The sequence below is a fragment of the Halyomorpha halys genome, unplaced genomic scaffold (genome assembly GCF_000696795.3).
Source record: "Halyomorpha halys isolate HHAL.00 unplaced genomic scaffold, Hhal_1.1 Scaffold165.1, whole genome shotgun sequence".
In the NCBI taxonomy this organism is placed as follows: Eukaryota; Metazoa; Arthropoda; class Insecta; order Hemiptera; family Pentatomidae; genus Halyomorpha; species Halyomorpha halys.
This window is the reverse complement of record NW_027111427.1, coordinates 1,399,029-1,423,697: the sequence shown is the minus strand read 5'-3', so window position 1 is coordinate 1,423,697 and position 24,669 is coordinate 1,399,029. Positions and strand designations below refer to the sequence as shown.

The 24,669-nt window shown below is 28.3% G+C and overlaps 1 long non-coding RNA gene across 1 annotated transcript in view; it reads right to left on the bottom strand.

Annotated features, from left to right (window-relative positions):
* LOC136796256 (uncharacterized) overlaps positions 1–20,891 on the bottom strand; it is a 102,799-nt gene extending 81,908 nt beyond the window's left edge. The window contains exon 1 of the long non-coding RNA XR_010843943.1: positions 20,778–20,891. This is a non-coding gene — a long non-coding RNA (uncharacterized lncRNA). The remainder of the gene's footprint in view (positions 1–20,777) is intronic.
* Between the last annotated feature and the right edge of the window lie 3,778 nt (positions 20,892–24,669).

The following is a 24,669-nucleotide window of genomic DNA, read 5'->3' as shown; positions in this document are numbered from 1 at the left end:
GTGAACAAAATTGTGGTTATCATGAAAGATTAGTCTGAGAAGACCTTTTACCAATCAAATCAACGAGGGAATAAAGTACACACAAAAAATTTAATTAATTTTAGAGCGATGAAATTTTTACACATGAGACCAAATTTAAAATAACTGGTTCTGAAAAGATAATTGCTGCCTGGTGGAAACTAAACACAGAATTTTAATAGGAAAGTATGCAAAGGACAGTTAATCACGGAGGAGGGTCAGTGAATTTTTCTTTGAAGTCAATGCGCGAAGTAGTATCCAATGTAGTAATAGAAAGAATATATGGGCAGAATAATCGATAGATTGAAGTATGTTGATATTCTCAAATAAAATATAAAAGATAGTGGTGATGGAATCAATTTATAAACTCTAACAATCCTAATCATAATACGTTCATTATCTGATCAGGGATAGGCTTCGAAACAGTTACTCTTAAGTAAATCAGCAATGAAAGAGATGTTTAGGTCTTTGTAGATGAGTTTATTAGTGACGTAGTAATAAGGAGCATCAAGGATTTTACGGAAGATTTTGGATTGTAAAGATTGGATATGGGAGGAATTTTATAGTTTGGTAGTGCCCCAAAACTCGATTCCGTATGTACAAATTGGGCTGATTATCATATTATGTAATAATTTTTTGTAGTGTGTGGAAAGTTTAGAGCATTTGTCAAGTAGGTTGTAGCAATCGAAATCTACCAGCAGTTTCTTGTCGTTTCATTCTTGTGTCGAGATTCCAATAAGTATCTTGTCAAGATATAGTCATAAGTAGTGAATCTGTTCAACAGGCATTAGTGGAATATTTAAAAAGGATACTGAAGGACAGGAGGGTAGAGGTTTATGACGGAGAGTAAAAGTGATCTGTTGGGATTTGTTAGAATTTATTTTGATTCTCCAGTTTTGATACCATTCTTCAATTAATGTTATGTGCGTCTGTAGAGTTTGTGCTGCATTAGTATGGTCGTTGTTTAATGACAGTACATATGTGAGTTAGGACTGTGTTAGGGTGCGTTGGGATTTCGACTGTGTAAACCGTACAGAGAATGGAATCTACCTTGAGGAACACCGGTGGACTGAGAAAAGATAGAGGAGTTGGCTAGAATAAAAATATTTAAAAATTAAAAATATTTGACCTTTGTCAATTTTAATTTCAATCAATAATACCCTTAAACCAAATATACACAATGTTTTTTTTTTTCATATATATACATTTTAGCGCTCACTGACAAAGCACCAACTCCTCTAATTATCGAATATTTCAACTGAACAATATATACTGATCTAGGAATGTATATTTACTTGGCATAATCAAGCAGAATTATAAAGCATTCTACAGCTGATTACACGGATATCCTTACTGGCATGTTGACAGCTTCCTCAGTAACACTCCTTCCGCCGACCATATTGGATGTACAGAGAGAAAAAAATTCTGAACTTTTAAGTAAAGTCACGATAATGGTTTTGTCAAATAAAGAATTTACAAGTAGTAGAACAATGGCTAGAAAAATATATAAAGTGAATACATATAAGTTATTTTGATGTAATATGTTTAATTATATGAAGAAAAGATTGGGGACCCGGTCAGTAAATTTCACAAATAATCTTAGAGAACTTATTTAATAGTGCCAAAGTTTCAGCCAGAGTTTCTAGATTTCATCAGAGCTACAAGTAGAAGATCGAAAATCTAAATGACTAGTCACTTAGACTTCTGATCTAATAAATGACTAGTCATTTAGATTAGTCATTACTTAGATTTCCGATCTTCTACTAGTAGCCCTGATAAAGGCTAGAAAGTCTGGCCGAAACTAATGAATGATAAATGAGATCATTTATCAATATTACCTATAGCCCACAACTGTGTGGCAGATTGTAATATCTATCAATAAATAAATCTATATATCAAAAAAAACAAAAAAAACAATTGCTTTCGCTTTGTATTTTATCCTCAAATCAATAATTTTGTCGAATCGGAATTTATTTTAAAGTGTTAAACCTTTCTATATCTCGTATTTTGCTGATTAAATATAAGTCTCATCTAAATCATGTTCGGACGGAGTACATAATGTTCGTTAATCAAAAATAATGGCTTAAGTTTTGTCTATGATTTTTATAACCATTTATCTTAAGTAGCCATTAACTAAATAGTCCATCACCAACAATCTAGAATAGTTTTACTATCGAAAAAGTATCTGAAATACAAATAAAAAGGCTTGTTAAAACTATAACATTATTTCAACAATTTTTCCTCCCACTCACAAATTGCATACTTAATTGAAAATCTGAACAAGGAAAAAACTTGTAAAAGATTTTTTTTCTTTGTTAGAAAATAACGATCATTAAACAAACAAGCAGGTACAAATAATAAAAAAAAAAGTGAACTGGCAGTAAAACTCAGAATTTAAGAGTCGGAAGCTCTACAGCGTCATTTAGATTCAAAGTAGGCAGGGCTGTATTCTCCTCCCCCCCCCCTTGCTTGTATTATTTAATCTTTACGCCTGCAGAGTTTTTAACGAGGCCTATCTCGGAGTTGGCGTTAACGAGGTGCTAATCAGCATCCTCATCTTCGCAGGTATTTTCGAGTTCTGCGAAGCGCAACCTTTCAAGTGGAGTTGCTAGGTCTAGGGACCAATCTAGGTGAAACCAATTTTACAACAACAGCGACTATAAAGTCCCCTTCCACTTTTGTCTTCATCAGGAAATGGCTCTGGTAAAAGGATTCGAGCGAATACACCCCGCAGAACTAAAACAAAGGAAAACTGAAACAGAATCTAGAGGCAAAAGTCAATTGGAATCGGATAGGATCTCGCAGACAATCCTTCGCCAGTTTAATTATACTAAATTAAGAAGAATAAAAATGCATTTTATTTTTTTTAACAGCGTTAAAAGTATCACATTTTAAAATCGCCACCAGTTGAGCCCAGGCCGGGAAAAAATAAAACTACTGTCACCCTTCCACTCAATATCTCATGTCTTAGTACCCGAAAACGAAACTTAAATATATAGTAATAGCCAGAGTTAATTTTTTACATAAAACACAATTATTTTAGTAAAATTACTTAGCAATGATAATATCATTTTATACTAATTACTCAAGTAAAACATTCATAATTACACTAGTGGAGCTTCATCTATCTTTTATTTATTAAAAGTTATTGCTGGAAAAAAAAATTTGCTGGAAAAGTTGAATTGTACATTTTGAATCACAGAAATACTCGTTGATTGACAATTGATGATGCTAGATGGATGTTTTATATCTCATCTTAAAGTCAACAACATGACTATCTCAAAAAATTTCAAAATTTTGAATTAAAAAAAAACAGGTAAATATACGTTGTTTCGGTTAATATTGGTTAGATCCATGACGTTTTTGAAAATAAAGAAGTTTTAAGATCATTTCAAGACAAATGTAGCGCAATCCAGTTATTTCCGCAATTTTTAAAAATTCTATGTTAAAAAAACTAATACAAAAAAACCTAAAAAAAAATTTAGATTTTTAATGCACTTAGTTGGTACAAAATAATATATATCTGAGACATAGAGTTTTAGGCCTCTCGTAATTTCGTTTAGAAAGACCCTTAACACATATTCACGATAACACGCGAACAAGAGTTAGTGTTAGTAGTTGTTAACCAATCACTAATATTAATTGTTTCTTATAAACAGCGAGTGTTGCACGAGAAAAAAATTTCATAAAATCGTCATAGTTATAGTCCAAGTGAAATTTAAAATTTTGATAGTTGTAGAAAAAACTTCTTTTTTTTTACAAGGCCTGAGATCTACAGTTTAGATATCATTACAAACTCTCCGTATAATTTTTTTTTTTCATATACAATGTGTTGTTTTCAGTTAATGAGTCTGTAATATTGCCCAACATTGACCTTGTTCTATGAAACTTCTCATTGTTTCATCCGCGATAAGAGAAGACAAATTTATGGTATCAGAACAATCACACTATACTACATGCAACGTACTGAGGCGATATAGCAATGAATGAGTCAATTTAATGATCAGATAAAATGAGAGAAAACCATTGTAAGCACAACTGCGTGGGAAGCATATCATTGCATAACAATAATTCAGTTTCTACTCAGGGCAGGAAAATATAATTTAACCTAATAATTAGGAAATAAATTTCATTGCCATTCGAGAAACTTCATTTTTTCTCGAAGAAATTAAAATGTCAATAATTTAGATATATTATGGATAGTAAATGGACTCTGTTAACGCCATAATATATAATTTGTAAATAGTATTTGAGTTGTGTTAGTGTTTAATTTAGTTTAAAAAAATTAATTTATTAATTTAGTTACATTTATTTTTATTTATATTATTTTATTTGAATTGAGTTATGTGAGAAGAAAAATGTGTGTTTTTATTTGTTTTGTTATAATTAAGTAATAGGGGCAGTTGCTAAGGGTTAATAATCGTCGCTAAGGGTTACCTAGCAAGGGGCCGACCATCTTAGTTTTTTTAGTGCAGTTCCGGCTAATTGGTGGTCATTATTTCGTCTAGGCAGCTCTGTCTGCGTTTGGTTGATGTTACTTTATTAGACATTTTTTGAGTGTTTAGTCGTCATTACAGTTCGGAACCAGACCACTTCTGTGTTTCGACTTTAATATGAGTTCCGGATATTTAGTGGCCATGAACGTGTGTAACTAGCCCTGTCTGCGTTCATTTTGTCGACTCGCCCAAAACATTAATACGACTTTTGGATATTTAGACTACTGATGAGCCACTACACCAACTTTGGACCATTACAGTGGTGTATTTAGCTACAAGAGCTGCGACCTAAACATCTCGGCAGCTCTCTTCCTCTGACCTATCGAAGTGGAGCAAACGTTTTGTCGAGCAGTATTTATTTTATATATTTATTTCCTTTTTTGTGTAAATTAGTTTCTTTTTGTTTTCATAATTTATCTAACTATTTTATTTTTATCTGAGAGGCCTTTTTATTTTTACTTGTTTTCATTGTTAGTCATCTTTTGTTTATTTTAATTTTAGTTTTTAAAATGTTTAAATTGACCAAATAAATGTTTAATCCCAAACAGCTAGTTGTTTGTTCATTTTAAAGCCTTCAAACAACAAGACATAGTCGATTTGATGAGGCTTTAACAGACTTTCTTAATAAGTTCCAACAAATTTATATTACGATAATTATAATTATCATTATATTACGTGATTCAAAGCCATTATTATTGTTTTGTAATAGAAAAAATAATATATTTCTCCCAAAAGTTTTTGCTATTTTGTTATCAACTAATTTTTAGCCAATTAAAACGTATAATTAATATATTTCATCCTATTACAACAATAGCTATTGTTTCATAAATTCACGCCTTCTGAAAACCAGAAATGAAAATAAATTTCAAAATTTAATTAAATATTAATAACATTCTGTTCCTTTCTTACCGATAGATTATTCAATGTAAACCACAATAGTTCCCCAATCATCCTTCTTCTTTCAGTCCGCTGGTGTTCCTCAAGGTAGTATCCTCGGTCCCATTATCTACACAGTCTATACAGCTGACATCTCAACTAATCCGAACACTATCCTCACCACTTATATTGATAACACATGTGTACTCGTAGTCAATAATAACCCTTTAATTGTATCTCAAACTCAATACCATATCACAACCCTCGAAGAATGGTGCTGTAATCGGAGGATCAAAATAAATCCCACCAAATCAATCAAATCCTTCATAAAATCCTCGATGCTCCTTACTTTGTCTCAAATAAAATCATACATAAAGACCTTAATGTTCCCTATGTAACCTATCTAGCTCGAACCAGATATCAATCCTTCCATTGTAAACTCCCAATCAAATGCGGCATATTAGACTTTTCCGACTCTTTCAATGAGAATAATACCTTACTGATATTAAAGGCTATTTAATTTTACATTGATATAACTAGATCAAAATAGTTCCAACCCTTTTCGGGACTGTAGTAAAAAAAATAAATAAATAAAAAGTGCAAGTCGATTTTAAGTTGCTGTAACATCCCAGGCAATATACCTACCTTAAATACGTAATTTCAGTTTAATACAAATCGTTTTTAATCTAAACTGACCACGTAAACACAGTCTCACTCAAAGACCAATAACTATATTTGGTTATTTGAAGTCAGGTACTTTAAAATATGCACTTTGACGATCACAAAACATTCCATGTATAGTAAATAGGTTGAATTCTTCGTGGATAAGGTCTAAATTATTAGCGAATGATAGGTTGAACCAAAAAAGTTGGAAATTCAGAAATTCATTCTTTTATTTACGATTTTTCCATTATTTCTGCTCTATTTTTTTAATATTCAAATTTTATTTATTGATAAATATTACAATCTGTCACAAGGTCGTTGGGCAATCGGTAATAGTGAGAACTGACCACAATCATACTAAAATAAAATATCATAAGAATAAAAATAAATAAATAAATGAAAAAAGTACATACAAATAAATAAAATCACTTTCTAAATATATACAAACAGAAGAAATAATACATGAAAAAATAAATAATAAAATAGTAATAATAATTATAAAAATAAATAAATTAAATAATCACTAGTCGCATTTACACTCTAGTATACAATATTTACACTTTCGACCTGAGGATCCTTGAGCCCACACTATCCCCCACGTGTGAGGGATAGACCAGAGCTCTTTGAGATCCCAGCGCATCCCTCTCACTGGTAAGTTTATTATTAAATTCTTTCGTAGCGTATATGCATTTATTTTTTGTTATTGCTTACGAGATATGGTTAATTGTAAACAACAAATTAAATTAAAGCAATACTTCCCTTTAATATGTTTTTCATAGAATAGAATAGAAAAACAATTATAATCTGGGACAGAATACCTTCAGAATAACATACATACAAAATTTTAAGAAAATAATCCTATCAGAAATTAAAAATAAAAATAACTTAATTTTTATATTGTCTATAATATAAATAATTATAAAACCTGTAAACAAAATAAAATGAATTCTTATTCTCAATTAAAAATAAAGTAAGTACAAAGTAAAAAAAAAAATTAATATTATCCATTCATTCGTAAACAAATTATTAATTTCCAATGACACTATACAAATATAAAATGAATAAAAAATTCTTATTAAAACTAAAACTAAAAGGTGAATAAAACTTGAACAAAAGAACAGAAAAAAAAAGATTGGCTTCTGATAATGTTTAAGAATGTTAACTATACAACATCCGTCAGCAAATATAATAGATACTTATTATAAATTAAAAATAGCTAATAGTCAAATAAAAGAAAAGAAAAGAACCAATTCATGCAAAAAAAAAATATATTGACCTCTGATCCCAATTCCATATATTAGTTAAGTATTATGATTGGAGAGCTGCGGTTTGCATTGTGAGGTATTGGAAAAGGATGGACTTAAATGAAAACAAGGAAGGACCATGTCGGATATTAGCTGGGAGGGAATTATACATAGGTAAGTCCAAGTAATAAAATAATCCTTCACTGATAAAGTCCAATAATCATTAGCGAATGATGTGTTGAATAAAAGAAGTAGGTAGTGATTCTAGCAATTGTTAAATTATCAATCAGTCATTCCTTCATTTAAGACTTTCCTACAGGCCAAATTCAGAATATTACAAAGAAAGAAAATTTTATTTACTCAAGCTCTAGTTCTAATAGTAATCTTAACTTCGTAATTTGAAGTTCGGTCAAAGGTTTTAATTTTTTTTTAACAGAGTAAGAAAAAAAAGTTTTAAATAACACATTTCTAAAAATTGAGGCAAATTAACGACTTGTTCAAAACTTGTAACAACTGAATTACACGACGACATCAAAAGACTTCCAAGTTCCTTAACATCGGAAGGTAGAACTGCGAGATAACAAACGAAAAACAAATGCTTTGATACTTTGCTTTGGCCTGAACACAGCCACCGTTAAGAGAATTCCAGATACTTGTAATTGTACAACGATTTGTAGCGTGAAGGTAGCCAAGTCACCTTTTAACTTATTGCCTTCCTAGGAACTGAAAATTAGCTTCTGTGAAACCCTTTGTATACGCTCACTTAGAAAAGAATTGACTATTTTACGGACGGTAACTCAACTTTAAATTATATACAAGAAAACCTCGAGCATCATAGCTCAATTACTAAAATCGTACTTCCCCTCATTTTTCGTTGGAAAACAGATACAATTTTATTTAATTGCTTTATTAATTATTAGGAACATGTTTAAAATGCAGGGGTAGTTATAAAAAAAATTTAAGACCCACAAATTACATTTCTTGAATCTTTAACTCGATTCAAATTTACAACTATCTTACTAAAATAGGAGTGGCTGTAGACGAGCTTAATAGTTAATGGTGTCAAACATGCAGAAAAGCACAAGAAAAATCCTTTTAAAAATAAATAAATAAAAAAATTATAATTTTGTTCCTTCTGAGCTTGATTATCAAGTTTAAAAAAAAAAAAAACATCAAATTATTTGAACGTAATAATAGTATTTAAAAGGCTTCTTTATACCCGAAAAAAAAAAATATTTTAATTTGATGATGTATAGTTTTTGCAAAGTTTTAAAAAACTACCAAATTTAGACCGTTTTCAACTAGGTGCGAGGAATTCTATTTAATTATACAACTTACAACTGATGATAGGAATAATAGTCAAAATAATGTAGGAATAATAATGTTTAAATAAGTAGATGACATTTTTTGTATTATGAAAAATATGATAAAAATAAATTATTTGATGCATTAAATATTCACCATGGAATTGGAAAAGGAAGGAAAAGTATGATTTTTGGATATGTTGATAATGAGACAAGGAAAGGATATAATAACAGAATGGACAAAGAAAGCAACATGTAGTAATTTGATATTGAATTACTACTCCTGCCATCCTTTTTATATGAAATTCAATGTAATTAATAATTATGTAAACAAAGCTACAAGAATAACGGATGCAAGAAGGCTGAAAACAGTAAAAAGTATAATATTTAAAATATTTCTGGAAACTTTTTACCCCAAAAAATTAATTTACAAAATTTGGGATATAAACCTTAAAAAATCCAATGGTAGGATGGAAATTAAAATAACAAGTAATAAAAACAATTAATGGGAAATACTTTGGATTCAACTACATAAAAGGTTTATCAGAAGATATCCAGAGCTCATTTAAAGATTGATATGTTAAAGAATACTCATTATCGTAAGGTTATAGACCTAACAATAAAATTAGCTATTATTATAGCAATTTGAACGCCAAAATTGAAATAAAAAGTCAATCGGGATTGATATATAAAATTCCGTGTTTAAATTGTCCAGCTATCTATATAGGTGAAACAAAGCAATTGTTGGGGGATAGAATACATCATCACAGAAATGATACAAGAAATAAGAAGAATGATCCAAATAAAACAGCACTAGTGCAGCATGCAACGAAAAATCAACACATTCTTGATTTTGGTAACACCATAATTTTGGCATAAAGAAAACAATATGTTTAAAAGAAAAATACCTGAGTCAATTTATATATCAGAGAACATCAATTGTACTGTAAATTTTAAAACAGATACAAGGAATTTGAACCAACATTATGCAGAGATTTTAAGTAAAATAAATTCATGAAAAATATGGGAAAAATTTTTGTTACTATTTACAATTAATTTTAATATGAATTTAATAATTTTAATAAATAAAAATTGAGACCAAAATACAATTTGAATTAAAATAATAATAAGCATGACCTGAGTGTGGGAAAGGTTATAAATAGTTTGTTTATCTAATAGTGGATAGTGTAGTTTTAATCTAAAATTAAAGTTTTAAAAATTAATGAAGTTCTAAAAAAATAGATAACTAGACATAAGCTTGTGTAAGCTTATTAATAATTAATTTGACTTTCTATTAATTGACTTTTTCATAGGGGGATTTTAACTTGAATTTGATGATCTGGACAAAATAGCCTGTAAAACATTTTTTAAAAATTTCGATGTGAGGTGTGAATTTATATTCAAGGTATGGTATATTATTAATAATATTATTATTCTTAAAATTGTAACAAATGAATGCATAATAAACTGTTAAATGTTTAGATTGTTCTTGAGGATGGCCGAAACGTCATGGACTATTGATATAATAAAGAATGTTGAGACTTAATAAGGATACCATTTGAATTATTTAAGTAATAATAATAGTTAAAAGGCTTCTTTATACCCGAAAAAATCTATTAATATGATGATTGGAGAAGTTTGTCGGGGGTTGCGGTCAGCAAAGAACAACATAAATAAACAAAATCATATTTATTTATTTTATGCCGACGTTTCGACCTGAGTTTCAGGTCTTCATCAGGCTAACTACCACCTAATTCCACGATTATCAATCAATTAAAATTTTTTTTTACTATTAAATTATCAGTTATCAATTTTTTATCATTTATGATTCAATTCAATATTTTGTATAATTCTAAATTTGTTTGTATACTATTCCTTTTCAATTGTATGTTTCTCTAAATGTTATTGTTATCTCTTTTGTTCTATAGCCCTGATGAAGACCTGAAACTCAGGTCGAAACACGGTATAAAATAAATAAATACGGTTTTGTTTATTTATGTTGTTCTTTGCTGACCGCACCCCCCGACAAACTTCTCCAATCATTAATCTACGGTCAACATCTACACCTTATTAAAATGATTATTTATAGTTTTTGCAAAGTTTTAAAAAACTACCAAATTCAGTCCGTTTTCAACTATCTTGAACGCCAGGAATTCTATTTAATTATACAACTTACAACTGATGATGAAAGTTTCAGTAAGTAAAGTTGTAACAACCTGTTTAGTGTTTAGTCGGTCTGCTCTTGGGCATTCAACTCTGCGCTAATAGACCTCATTCTCTGGTTAGCCGGCTTTTCGCTGAAAGATATAACAAGCTTGGTAACACAACTGGAGGGGAAATAAATGAATGCGAAATGGATTGAACAATTAATATTTATATCTAATTTTTTTTTTAACTGAGCAAAATCCTCTTTTTTTAATTAAAATAATTTTAGAAATAAAATTGTTAGTCTAGTAATAAATAACTTAAAATACTGCTGTACCTATAAGTGAGTATAAATTAATTTCTGTCAATAGATTCTTGTATAAAAATGTTGGGAAAAACACGGTAATAAAACATTTACGACTGACTCCCTGAGGATCCGTAGCCCGATTTTTCAAAATGGCCTCAAAGTATTTTAAGGGTTATTGCTAATAACAAGTAACGGTAATATAATGTTAACTATAATATAATAACTATAAACTAGTTAATAGCGCAATTAACCACCTTAAATTCTATCCCTAATAGAGTTCATTATTTAAAATAATTACCAATATACAGCTTTTCCAAAACCTATACTTAAACCTATTTTTGTCTAGTTGTTAAAAAAATAAATATATATATATATATATATATATATTGATAATATTTTTCCTGACTGTTGTAGGTATATATTTCTTTGGTGAGGAGGACCAGTCAACAATACAACTTAGTTTTGGCAACGTTTCGCAACTTTATTGTTTGCATAGTCATGTCCTACAATGACAAAAACAAACACTCCCTTCAAATAATTGCCTCAAAACTACAAGTACATAGACTAATTAATATTACAAGCAAAATATTGTTTAATAAGAGCATTACACACAATTCTCAACCACAGTGTGTTCTACATTATGATCCTACCAATTTCAGGTTTTGGCAAGAACTGAATCGGTTTTGAAATTAAGGTAAGGTTAGTTTGTCCCACAAGTAAAACCTTTATGTTAAGTAGTTTTGTGGCAATTATGTGAAGAGAGTGTTTGTTCTAAAAAAAACTGTTTTTCTCATTGCGCATGACTATGCAAACAATAAAGTTGCGAAATTTCGCCAAAACTAAGTTGAATTATTGAATGTTCCTCAAGACCCACCAAAAAAAAAAAAATATATACATATATTCATATATGTTTTGGAAAAGACATATATTAGTAATTTTTTTACATAAGGAACTCTATTAGTGATCATATTAAAGCTAATTACCATCATACAGCTTTTTAGGAACCAAAATAAAGCTTTTCCAAAACTTATATGTTTCTTTTTTTCTTGTTTTTAGAACAAAAAAAATATATATAGGTTTTTTCATAACTCTATACTGGTAATTATTTTAAATAAAGAACTCTATTAGTGATCAAATTAAAGCTAGTTACCATCATACAGCTTTTCCAAAACCTATATATTTCTGTTTTCCTTGTTTTTCGAAAAAAAAAAATATATACATAGTTTTTTCAAAACTTAATACTAGTATTTATTTTAAATAAAGAGCTCAACTAGGGATCATATTGAAGCTATTAACCAATATACAGCTTTTCCAAACCCTATATATATTTTTATCCTAAAAACGAAAGAAAAAAAAGTTTTTGAATATTTTTTGGCTAATATAATATAAGCCACTATCATTAAGAAAATAATCATTATAAACTATTTTATGATGCATAATCTGCGCTTTAATTGAGCTCTAATAGACATCTTATACATCAAATACGAGTAGTTTCTGAGATATCGATGTTTTTTCAACGTATGAATTAATTTCAATGTATATTACAAAATGCGAAAAACGGTTTGATTGCTGCCTTTCAGTGCTAAATGTAGCTAATATAAATTTTATTTTACCAAATAACCTGAAAAGTCATTAAAATTCAACTTGTTTGGAAAAAATTGGTGTTTGAGTTCTATCAGGGCTTAATTTGAAGCTCCTTAAATGCCCTATAAGATTATAATAATTACTATAATAGTTCCCGTGATATTTGTTAAAATATATTCGTAAAATGTTCTTCTTCGTTATTTATAATAAATATTAGTGTTTGATAACTAATAAAAGCAGTATCTCGGGAAAAAATGAAGTTATGAGTTTAGCAAATTTACTCTACTTTAAAAAAGTTTTAGATACTTTATTTCGTGTAGTTATTAGTCTTCAAGTTATTAAGCTCTGGATGAAAAATCCAATTAACTTCCGGTGTTTAGCTCTTGATATAGTTTAATATTTACTTTTCAACCAAACTTTGTTTAGGTAAGGCAATAAAATGAATAATTTTTTGACAAAAAACTGCCGGTTGAAAAAATACAGCAATATAAAAAAAAAGTAGTTGTGATTGGTCTGTATAGAAACAAAAAAACAAAAGTGGAAACTTTTAATGGGTAAACTTCTCAATTCTGAACATATGAAACTCGATAAAAAAGAGAAATTTTAACACCATTGTAAATTGGTTTCTAGGGAAAAAACCTTTTAATTTTTCATAATAACATTGTGTTTTAAATTAAATTAATACATTTTCTTCCTGCTGATAAATAGGTAAATGTTAATAACCCTTAAAATTATTGTTAAAGGCACTAAATATATTAGTTACTTTATGATTTTAAATGATCAAGGGTAAACATGTTTGCTAATTGAGTTTAAAGGTGCCAAATATTTATTTTGTACAATTTTTGGTGAAAAAAGTATGGCTAAGTATTTTGGCCTCAAAAAGTAAGTACTAGGCCGGTTTTAGTGTGTCCTGTAAAGTTGTGTTTTCTGTTTTAAGATTCAATTGGAAAATTCCAAATGAAAAGCCTTGCATCTATAAAGCAGCAGTAAACAAGTAAGCAATATTAATTAAATAAAAAAAAATTTCAAACAAATACTAATTGTTACAACTAATAAAGCACTACGACAATTATATATAGCTTTGATTTCATTTGCCTTTTCTGTGCTACAATGTCAAAAACTGATTGACTATAGCTTGCCCCCCTCTGATTGACTATAGCTTTCCCCTCCTCTGATTGACTATGGCATGCCCCCCATAGTTTTGATCCTGGAAATGCCCTTGCAACTAAGCTGTCAAGATTTCGCCAATTTTTAATTTTATTTTAGCTGGTGTTATGTTACATCCTGTTTCATTCAGTATTTGGTTCGATTTATTGGAGTTAAGTATTGTTTTTTAGTTGATATGGCGATATTTTTTTTAAATGTATGTGATCCAATTTTTTGGTTCTGATGATGTCTGAACTGGTGAAGCGTATTATCAGATACTTGGTTCTTTAATGGGCATCTAGAACAATTTTAATGTGACCTTATGTTTTCAATCTTCCAATTATACACTAAAAATTATTTATTGGCCCGTAAAAGTGAATACTTATATCAATTTAATAATATCATTAAATCAATATAATTATATAATTAATGATATATTTACAAATAAGAATACGTTTTTCCTTTAGCTTTTCGGAGATAGACCGCACTATTCAGAACTTACTGTTACATTGGAAAGGGTCAAATTCTCAAAGTCTTTATTTTTCAGTATGTCAATTAATTAAAAGTACTAATTAGAATTTAAAAAATATTATAATTAACATCATTCTATTTTAATTACAATAGGAGCACTCTACCCTTGCTGAATATTACTATTTTAATACTACTCTACTCTAGTTTACTATTTCAATTAAAATAGTAGCACTGTGCTAGTATAGAGTTCTGTTATTATACTGGAAATATAATGAAAGTAATAATAAAGTTATAATATAATGTAATAATAAAATTTATCTAATTTCTCAAATGTAATTTTTAATTAATTAGTACATTGAAAAAAATGACTTGAGAATTTAAAACTTGTAAGTAGAAAGCTCTGAAAATGGGGATCGATAAAACGTAATAACGTAAATAAAAGTAAAAGAATTGATCAATTTATTCTTTTAAATTAAAATATTATCAATGTGGAAGTCATCTTATCTTATAATATTATATTATCTTATATAATTAATTTTCTATATTAATTTATAAATGACTTTCTAAAAATTGAAGAATAATAATTTTTTGTCTCTTTTCGTGTATTTCGAGTAATTTTATATTAATGAAATAATTGAATTCCATAGTTATTTTTATTTATATTAATAAACAAAAATCTATGAACTGATAAAATGCATAGTGTTTACTTTACGATGGACCATTGTAGGAATGATCAAATAAATATTAAATAATAAAAAAATATTATTTATTGATATGTATCTATAACGAATGGGCGTGTAAGGTTGTAGGGCTTAGTAACGAGCGGATCCCTAAAATGTTAATAAACACTGAACCAACGGGTAAACGTCTGAGGGGTAGACCGAAACGTAGATGGGAGGATTGCGTTAAAACTGATTTAATGGGATTGGATTTAGAGGGGCATCACTGGAAGGATGTATGCAGAGAGCGTTTGGTGGTATCGGCATCGAACCTTGGGGTTCGTTAGGCCTTTATTATTATTAATATTATTTATCTATAACACTAATATATTAAATCACACTCTTCAACTATGACAGTTGTAAATTTTTTTAAATAATAGTAATATTTAATTAAAAAACATTTCTAAAACAGGAAAAAAGCTAAGAAGCTATTTATTGTATTATGAAATAAACAATATTCATATGTATAAACTTCCAGATCAAAACAACCAATATTAGAAATAACACTAAACATAACAAATATCCAACATCCGGTAGAAGTAATTTTAGTAATTAAATTATTGGAATTATAATTCTAATTAAATAATTGTAAAAATTATTTTTTTGTTGATATAAAGTTTTTAATATCACACCCATATCATTACCATTCATTTCATCTAAAATGTTTTTGTTTTTTTTCTTTTCTTGTTTAATTTCTTTGAATTTCACTTACAGAATGAGAACATATATACAATATATTAAAAACACAAATATACGTAAATGAAATTAAATTATATAAAATGACTGAAATGTTTCACAACATAACATTCCTTAGGCGCCTCACTTAAGATAATGAAGAGTCATTAGATAACAAGCGCAACAAATGATCTAATCTACTAATAATGTTATCTTCTTCGAGTTATCCTATTTTATCTTCTGGATTGATTAGTCAGCACATGCAATAAAAACTAACTAATTAAATAATCAACAATTAAATAATACTTATTTATTTATAATTTGTATCTCATATTTATAACAATATGAATTTTTATGAGTTTAAAAATTAATTCAAAATGAAAATTTCTTTGAATAAGCTTCTCTACGCAAAATATCACTTTATAACATTTTTCTTTTAAAGAAATATATTTGCTTATCGAACTGAAATATATAACAATCCTACAACAAAACATTGATAACACTAATAACTGAAGGAACTAAAAGTAAAAAAAATTCATTCACATATATTCGGAATCCCTAGCAACGATTTTAGTACAAACTATAAATAATAAACTTATATTACTACAAAACATGCCAAAATTATTAGCAAGATTATTACAAACTGAAAAAGAACTAGTTAAGGGCTGAACCCAAATTTTCTGGCTTGTTTTAAATAATGTTAATGCCTTAGATTCAGTACTTATGCCTCTATAAACATTGTTTTTTCGAAGTTTAGTAACGTTTCTTAGCATGCATATTACAAGACTTTGTTTATTTTAACTTTTTTTCCTACTTATTTATTTAGTCATTTTTTTACAAAATAGCATACTCTTTGTTTCCTATTTAAGTTGTTGTTTTTTTTATTTTATCTAACAATTTTTTTTTTATTTGCGATTAAGTTCACTCTTTTTTTCTTATCATTTTTAAGTAGAATATTGATTCGCCAATAATAAATTTTTTTAGTCAATGTATAAACGTAGTATGTGCACTATGTATTAATCTTATTTTTTATATAGATATTGAAATTTATATGGACAGAAACGAAAATATGTATCTGGCCAAATGACTTTCAGTTGAATTGAATTTCAATATCTATATATCTATATAGATATTAGGTGATTTTGAAATGGGACACCTAAAATCCTAGTCTATGCGTGCAAAATGCCAAAAAGAGTTGCTTAAATATTCATTTTTTAAAAAAAAATAAAGTTTTTATGATGAAATTACCAAAATTTTTATTTTCACTAGTGATGTTATTGTGCGATAAAATGTATTGGTCATTATAAATATTATTTTCTTGGGGAAAATTGTCGTACCGACGCATTCACACTCACTCACCTGTCATGAAGAGGGACCAGCGAATACTCTTTGGCCTTGGAGTTTACAAATCTAATCCTACGTAGATAAACAATTAGAAAAAGTTCTAGTTAGAGTCACAGAAGTCTAGACCTAAGAGTAGATGTGAGAATTGAGAAGTTTTCTATCAAAAGTCCACTTTTAGAATGTTATTATTTACAAATCACAATGGGAGGATCTCGTGCTTATAAGTTAAACTTCAATTAAGAAAGTATTGATTTGTAAACCATATTTGACATGATAAAAGTAAAATTTCAAAATAAACTGAATGAGTTCTTGGTTAAACTTTAATTTCTCCAAAAAAACAAAATCACATTTAAGGAATAGATTTATTGAATTTTGATAGAAAATCCCTCAACTATTTCATATCTGGTCTCCTAGAACCAGGTTTTAACGAAGAGAGAGCACCTAGGCACCTAAGGCACCTATGCAATGATTGTTGGCTATAAGCCTTGAACCTTCGGATTCTATAACCTAGATTGGTTAATTATGTTCAATAACACGCATTTGTAATCGATCATAAAAAAAATCTAATCCTACATTACTTTAAAATTTGATATTTTTCGTTTCGAAAAAAGCAGTTTTAAAAAATCCGTTCATTCGCCTAACAAGATATTTTCGAGTCTACTGCCCCGATTTATTTTTAGATCTGGTACCAAAGTCACAAGATACTATGATGACTCTTTAGAAACCTACATTACCATTTGATAAGAGGTTCTATATACCCACATCTCGGTTATTTATTAAGACAAATATATTTATTTTATTCTTTATACCAGAGACAAAAAAAAATTAATTTTTTTTTCTTTAAAATCAAAGGTATATATATGTATACCTTTATAAATTAAATGTATGTAAGGGAAACAGAAAGTATTGTATAAATCAAATTTTATGAGGAATAATAAAAAAAAAAAAAAAGTCTCAAGTTTGATTTATGTTTTAAACTCAGAATAAAAATAATAAAAAAAAAGTCTTGGCTCAGACAGACAGACCAGTGGCCGAAAACGAGTTTTTTGGACTCGGGTTCGTGAAGGGTCTAGATATGTTTAAACCAACACATCGAAAAATTGACCCAATTGTAATCCTCTCGTTACCTAGGTTGATAAGGAAAGTAAATATAGAAAACAGATTGCAGCAAACAATAGCTGCACAAACATAATTTAATACAGTGACAATGCAGATAGTAATAAATAAGGTTATTAACCTACCTAACAACTGTTTTATTTCAAATTATAATTTATTTGTACTTCCAAATATAAAAAATAAGTATAAATTAAGATAAGGTAATCTGCGAGTATTATTCCTCCAAAAATAGCACAATAAAATTTTTTATATATTCCTAAAATTGCTATAACTAATAAATTTTTTATATAAAAATGAAATAAATATTCTTGAGTCAGGTCGTGATAAATAAAAATACTGACGGTATACTTCATAAAACTAAATAATAATAAATAAATATATATATATTATTTTTTTCTGCTATTATGCCAATTTTTATTATTTTTATTTTTCAGTGGGATTGATTATTTATAATTCAATATCGAAATAAAAAGAAAACACCTTATGAATCATATTAATCCCACAATTTTTTTTTATATAAAATATTTTAATAATATTTAAACACCTTCTGGAAGTATTTGAGTTAATTTATTTTAAATTCTATTTATTGTTTATTTACTCAGGTCATTTTTCTCGGGACTTTTAAATCTTATTTGTAGTCTCCATAAATAAAAGTAAGAGAAAATTATTACTTTTTTTTTTTTATTGCGTCGCCAATGAATAGTATTGCATATGATAGCATAAGAAATGCTAATGTTTTTAAATAAAGAAACATGAAATCGAAAATATACTCATACTTCAAGTATGCATAATAAAAATATTTTAGAAAAAAAATAAAGATTATCATACATAATAAAATTTTTAGTACCCCATCGAATGCATTATAGAATAATCCGTCGAACGCTATAAATAATTTTAAGGTGCTATTTCAGGGATTAGACCGTCTAAAAGTAAAAAATTGATTATCATAAGATATTACGAAACAAGATATAAACCGTTTGCATAAGCTTTTCAAGGTTTTTCTTTATAACCTAACCTCAGACGCTTCAGCCTGTCCTGAGAAAATTAAAGTAAATAAACAAAACTGATTTCCATTATTCAACTGACTGAAATTTATCGGTTTTCTGAGGATAGAAAAATTAGAAGAAGAAAAAAAATTGTATGTATGCAATTTATTGAAAAACAAAAAAAAAATATGAAGATTTATACTTGAAGAAAATATAATATATGCACGATTTCTTTTGAACGTGGTAAAAAAAACGTTGAGAACGATGACCTACCTGTAAAAGGAAGGTCAACCAAGGACGTATCTCGAAACGATGGAGAAATACTGGAATACTCAAAAATCCTAAATACAACTCAAAATCATAAAATACTCAAAAAGTTCTCGATAACTGCATCGCTAGTTCAAGGTCATGCGTCACGTTGCATCGTGATATCGCCACTGATAAGAATTAGCTCGGTGACAATATAATTTCGAGGTATATTTCTTCCTCGATATCATTGTTGCAGATCCTTTGATATCAATTTACAATTCAATAATTAATGATATTTATTGTAGGATAATTAAGGAAAAGTTTAAGATAATTATATTACCTAATTTTTATTTTTATTTTTCCTTTCTTTTTTTTGGTGATACAGTTTCCAATACAATCTTTAAAAAATTATGATTTATTAAAGGTGTTATTAAATACACTACATTCAACGGAGAATTAAATGAAGCATGGTGCTGACTACTGTAAAATGGGTCTTACTAATCACTTCGAGGATCCGACTCCAGCGAACAAGATCCTAGGACACCTGTCATTAGGTCTATAAATAAAATTTATTCATTTAGAGTCAGATCATGACGCCAAGGTATAATAATAATTATCATTTATAATGTTATATAATTATGTTATTACTTAGTGTATTATATAAAACGGTATATATAAAAAAAAAAATTATCATGCAGTTTTGAGATAGTTAAATCGCAGAATTGTATAATGCTCTTAATTATTTTCATTATTAAAATTTGAATACTTTTTAAATCTGAGAAATGAAATATTTGGCAAATGAAAATAAAACGAAGTCATGAGTTTCATTAATTCAATTATATTTAAATTAAGTGGATTAAAGTTATTGATGGTAGAATTGTGGTAATAAATTCAGAAAAACATTTTATCGTTTAACTGCATTTTCATTCCAACTCTATACTTTTAATTGCATCCAAATCTACAAAAACAAATTATTAAAAAAATGCCAAATTTGATAAATTGGCATACTATCTTTTGAAGTAATATTTTTCAAGTCATTGGGCAAAATCTTATATAATCTTTTTGATAAGTATATTTCCATTGATCTTGAGTGATAAATGTTTTTTTTTTACGATTTATTTTAATTTTTTTTTTTTAGTAAAAAATAGATTGCTTTTGCATGCATTAAAGCAGGTTGTTTTATTACGTATGAGACTAAATAACAGATAAAAAAAATAATAATGCGTTATTTTAATATATTAGTGAGAAATATATTTTAAAACTTTTTATTTATTTTATTTTATTTTTTTTTTTGGAAACTGCTAAGGATTAAAATGAACTGCCATTCCGAAATTCTATCCAATATTTTATATCTGATAGGCAGTAGGCATGAAATGAGGATATGAATGAATGTTTAATATATAAAATATATCTCATGTATTTGTATTGACTTACGTAAAAGTTATGTATTAGAGACGAAGGTGCCGAGACGAGGTGGTCCTACCACCACCACGTGGAGGCTGGCGACATATGCGGTCCTCTCCATTGACTAGACCCCACGGCGCATGCGCTCCCCTACCCCCAAACCACCGCTCGCAGAATCTCATTATTGAATCTTCCCACACATATATATGTATATACATACTTTGTATACTTTAATATGAACAAATTTTATTCCCTATTATTATCATTAATAAATTCTTAGTTGTCCTCCAGCGGAAAAGCTTGAGCCGTAGGTTATCGCTACGCGACAGTGATAAGTAATATGGTATTTTGACCAGCACTAAAGATAGTCTCTAACATGGGTCAAATAATTGATAGATAAATTAGTCGTAAATAACGACAATCAACCTCTTTTCTAACGCGTGAATATTATAATTAATAATCAGAAAATGAAGCTTCAATTAAACATTATTTGACCGTTATGTAAAGGTTTTCCAATGAAAAACATGATGTTTCAACTAAACATTGAAAAAACAGGAGCCTTCATTTTCACAAAAAAAAACGTACAACAGTTCATTAAAATTTTGGTCCTATCCTATTTGCCGACCTTCGAATTCCTCTAGTATCCAATCTTTACAATCCAAAATCCTTCGTAAAATCCTCAATGCTCCTTATTTTGTTACTAATAAAACCATCCATAAAGACCTAAATGTTCCTTATGTAACCGATCTAGCCCGAACCCGATATTATTCCTACCATAATAAACTCCCTAACCACCCAAACCCACTAGTTTCTAACCTTGCTTCCTCTTCCATTCCTGGTAATCCTCCGAGGCGCCTGAAAAGAAGATGGCCTCGTGACCTTATATTGTAAACTGTTTTTAGAGTTCTACTACTGGGTAGTTGCTCTACATCCTGTATCATATCATTATGTCATTATGATCAAATTTACTTGTTGTATTTTTGTATACAGTTGTAAATATCAATAAATAAATAAATAAATAAAAATCCTATTTGCCAAATCCGTGAAATACTTAGTAGTAACGTTAGACAATAAAGCGTTATCCAACCAATTTATTAATTTGAAATTAGAGAACGCGAGGAAAATATTATCATATTTTAATTTTAAAATAAAAGCTATACACAAAAATTGTTATGATACTCTTGCTATGTGCTGTCTTAAGTTTTAGTCGGGATGCCAGGATGATCGCTGAAGGCAATTATCCAAAAATAAGTTAATTAATTAATTTATTGAGTCCTGCAAAACTGTTACTATAATTGGATTCTTTTTCAAAGGCTATTTGTGTGTTTACCAGTTTACCAATTAAATACCTTGTATTTATAAAATGTTGCTACCATTAATTATATAATACAATAAGGAGTGGTATTGGGTTATATAATAGTATATAAACTGCCTAAAGAGACTAAGCATTTATTTACAATTTATTACTATGAATAAAATGATTGTAATGATTCGGTTAAATATTGCCATAAAATATGATTCTTACATTATTGCTTATTGTTTAATTTGTACTTATAGCTGTTGATTTGAGTGATTCATGCCGTGGGATGTAGTTCCAAAGGTGTCGTCTCGTTCATAAGGGATGTCCAGGTCTCATGGCCCTTCTTACGACTTCGTCTGGTCGAAGTGCATCTTGCTCAGCTCCTGCTTTTGAAGCCTGGTCCTCTCTCGTATAATTGCTATCTATACTGTATATTTGCTATTTTAATTTAATTTACTCACTTACTTAGGGCATCATTGGTCTACAAATTAATGCTAAGAGCTATCATAACAAATGCCTTTCCAATATGGACCTTTACTAATATAACCAACTTAAAAAAAACTACGACTACTCCGAATTCCTAAGAAACCTAAACTACTATTCATATTACATAAGAATAAATAAGATGCATTTAGAATTAAATATAGATGCATGCAAGAATACATAAATTTGTTTCAATCATAAATTCTTTAACCCTTTCAATAATTATAATAGGCAATTATACAACCTGACCCACAGATATAAATTTATGAAAACTAAACATTTATTGATTTTAAGTTCTTCTACAGCGAACTATATTTTCTTTCAGAACTGTTTTGAGATTTTTTTTTATTTCAGTTTATTTTTTACCAAAATGTAAATCAAAGTTGTAAGTAATAAGTAGCTAAGTAAAATTGTACGAGGGTATGGACCGAAACAATGGAGTACTGTGTATAAAAAAAAAGTTGTCCATAGTTAGGTAGGCGTACGGCCATATTCCAAGAGCAAGGGCCAAAATAGAATACTCATTTCAGAAAATGGTTTGAATGTAATTTTTTATTTATTTATTGATATTTACAACTGTATAAAAAATAAAACTGTATAAAAGTAAATTTGATCATAATGACATGATGATAATGATATGATACAGCATGTAGAGAAACTACAAGTAGTAGAACTCTAAAAACATTTTACAATATAAGGTCACGAGGCCATAGATAAGTTACATAAGGAACATTTAATGTAACTTTAAAAGAATATTTTTGAAATAATCCATGATATAATAACCTAGACCAACAGCTACAAATTTCAAAGCCACATAGGGTTGTCTAGAAAACAGCAAAAGAAAACTCCGAAGAAAGAAGCGATAAAGCAATGTCAAGATCGATATGACTGGCAATCTCGAATAAAAAGAACAGATTTAGAAATGAAATGAAAATCAATCTTTATTCTTGGATACTTGGTCCCTCAAGAATAACAATTAGATACAGTATTAGCAGGTTTGGCAGGGTACATTAACTTACACTACAAGTTTGCGGAAGTTTGGAGATGGATATATAGTTGATGTTTGAATGAGGTTAAGGAGAAAGCTTTACGGATGGATATAGGTAAGGAATTCCAATGCATTATATACATCACTTTATCTACTCCAATAATATTTTTTTTAACAATTATATTTTTAGTAATTTGTTTTGGAGAAATGAGTACTTTATTTTTATTTTATTATTATATGCATATTTTTGTTTGTTTTAATATTGATTTGTTTTAGTTTTTTTCCCTTTGAACATTGTAAAACTTATATATTTCTTGTAACTGTTTAATAAATTAATCAACAAATAAATAAATAAAAAACCTACATTATTTTTACATTGATCAAACAATAATTCCGATTTAAAATTAATTAATTATCTTACCATAATCAAAATAATAATAATAAAAATAAAGGTCAATCATTTTATAAGACAAAACATATGTTGTGACAGTTCTCCCAATAAATCATTCATGATATCTAATATAATTAATAATAAAAAATATATATAAACATTTGAACTGTATAGAGTTGGAATAATTTAAATTTCCACTATGTTTGATAATCAGTTTGTTCTAGTTCTGAATTATGAATTATTGTGGCCCAATTTAATGTGCTATGAATCCTGACAAAGTAAATGCTGTCAGTTTCTCTTTTTTAATTTTATTTGCATTTATTTAAAGTTTAATTAGAAAAGAAATCAAATTTAAAAATAAAGACTTAAATATAAATCCACAATACAAACCTTGGTAAGCCCAAACTATATCCAACTACACCATTACCACGCTTTAATCAGAAATGTATAATATTTCTAATTACATAATACATTGTATATGCATCCTGTTACAGGATTCCTCTATTATTATCTACCCAGTATAATTAACCATATAGTATTTCACAAGCCGTATAGGTAAATGAGATTGAGAAAACAACGGAAGAGTTCCGCCTTACAATATCGGATATGACAAAAGGTTGAGTGGCTGAAAACTGAGCCCATCCACTAAAGCCAATGACCCTACCACCACTGCCTCATCATATTTTCCTTGAATTTCTAAAACATTCATAAACTTTATTTATTTAATATCTCTTAATTACTTTTTAAAGAAATAAATATA